Below are 2,228 nucleotides of genomic sequence, written 5' to 3'. Positions count from 1 at the left end.
TGGAGGTCTTCAAAACCCGCCTGGATGCCGCCCTGTGCCACATGCTCTAGGTGTGCCTGCTTGAGCAGGAAGGTTGGACTAGATGATCTGTAGAGGTCCCTTCCAACCTTAAATATTCTGAAATATTCTGAAATATTCTGAAATAAAGTATGTCGATATGCAAAGGTGCTAGGGTGACACAATGGCTTCTGTGGGAATCAGAGTGCTTTATCCCTGGAGCGAGCTGGAAAGAGTCCCTCCAGACAGCAAGCAGGTGTTTGGTTCCCCCACAAAGGCACAGCAACACAAGGCACTAGATAGGATCATGGCCTGTAAGACCTTTAGGTTCTAAGTATGTTTTTCCCCAGAAAAGCAGGAAATTCCCTTGTGCAAAACACAGTGAGGCTAGAGGGTGCACAGATGTGTTTCGGGAAGGGTAAAAGGCGCCTGGTGAGGAAATAGTGCTAGAAAGAGCCCTAGGGGGGAAGCAGGGCTTTCATGTTGCTTAAGCCATGGAAAAATGAGCCAGCATGATGAGCTGTAAGTCCGTGGCGTGCCAAGGTGGCAGGGGGTGGGCGGAAGGCCATTCCGTATCCTCTTGCCCATGCAGTGTGAGAAAGCAAAGAGGAGCCCTGATCCCTAAGACAAAACCATGCCCCCTGGCATTCCCCCCAGCCAGAGACCAGGAGTCTGGAGCCACTGCAGGGACTTGTCCGTTCCCCTGGACCCATGTAAAGCTGAGACAACCCCTGACAGCCCTCGAGGGGCTCCCGGAGCTGCCCCGGCCCTGACACCTCTGAGTTGCCCTTGTTATTAGGCTAATGTGGCCACCAAGCTGCCTGGGCGGCTGCCGGGATTACCCTGCAGTGCGTTTAAGGCTTATCACAGCCCACAGGAGCTCCAATGGAAAAGAAACAAAAATAAATAATTTATTAAATAAATAACCGAATAGAAGACTGCTCCTCAGGAGGAAGGAGGCCGCGGCCTCCCGCTTTGACCTTGCTCGGGTGAGGGTCTGAAGGTGACGGGACACCAGCAAAGCCAGACAATGACAGCGCAGAACTGCCGCGCCGAGCCCGGCCAGACACAGCACACTAATACTGTGCAATGCTATTAGTGCAGATTTCCCCCCCTCCTTTCCCTTCCCTCCCCTCCCCGCGCCGCTACCACTTTGGTTTTATTTTTTTATTTTGCAAACCTTTGTGGAACAGACGCCCTCTCCTTGCCCCAGTTGGAGCTGCAGTACAAGGGGAAGGGGGGAGGGAAGAAGGCAGGAGAGGAGGGGAAGGGGAAAAAAAAAAAAAACCGCTTTTGGTTGAGGTTTTCCTGTTACTATCACTGTAGCGTTTATTTAGCCAATCTCCTAGCTGTGACGTCTGGAAGGCTGGAATCATGGCTTGCTCATAATATTTAACACACCCACTGGAAGCTGGAGCTGCAGAGCTACTAGTCCAACCAGTCCCCAGCATTCAGTGTAGCTGAAAGAGGTTTTCACTCTGCACCTGCCAAAGAGCTCTCCCCCCTTCCCCTTCTCTCCCTCCTCCTTTCCTTTCTCTCTCTCTCAACTGCAGATCTGTTAGACCCAGCAGAGATCAAAGACGGGACCTCTTTGCTAAAAGGAACCTCTGCTGATTTCTATTAGGTTCTTTTCTCTAATCTCTTCCTCCCTCCTCCGTTTTTTTTTTTCCTGCTTTTTTTTTTTTTTTTCCTGTGCCATATTTAACCTTTATGTTGCAGTTGTGCCATCAGCCAGTTTTGCGGCCAAAAAAACAAACCAGCCCAAGCCCAAGCCAAAGCCCAGCTCGGATATAGCAGCCGCAGCGCCTCGAGCTCAGCCGAACATATTAATCTCTCCCCAGCGCTGGACGCGATGGATGAAGAAACTGGAACCGCTCTAAGAAAAGCATTTTCCAGCCAATGTTCTTAAAGAGTCTCGGAGAGGAGAAGGAGCGAGCGGGAGCCGCTTCTGCTGCATCACTGGTCACAGGCAGACGAGAGGAGCCAGCGTTCCCAGCACCGCCAAATATTGTGGATGATTTTTTTTCTTCCGTCGCCTTTTCCGTACAGGTTTTATTAATATTTTTCTTTTCCCCTTCCCCATATTTTTTATTATTTAATCAGCGCCAGTGTTAGACGCTGGTTTCTCGTCAAGAACCAGTTTTCCCTATTTGTCGCGATCTCCGTAATAAACAGAGAGAGGAATCGTGAACAGATGGCTTTATAAACGGCAATGCCGCTGGCTTTGTTTT

The sequence above is a fragment of the Nothoprocta perdicaria genome, unplaced genomic scaffold, assembly GCF_003342845.1.
Source record: "Nothoprocta perdicaria isolate Ctin4 unplaced genomic scaffold, notPer1 scaffold_12, whole genome shotgun sequence".
In the NCBI taxonomy this organism is placed as follows: Eukaryota; Metazoa; Chordata; class Aves; order Tinamiformes; family Tinamidae; genus Nothoprocta; species Nothoprocta perdicaria.
The sequence above is the reverse complement of the archived record's forward strand: the minus strand, read 5'-3'. Positions refer to the sequence as shown.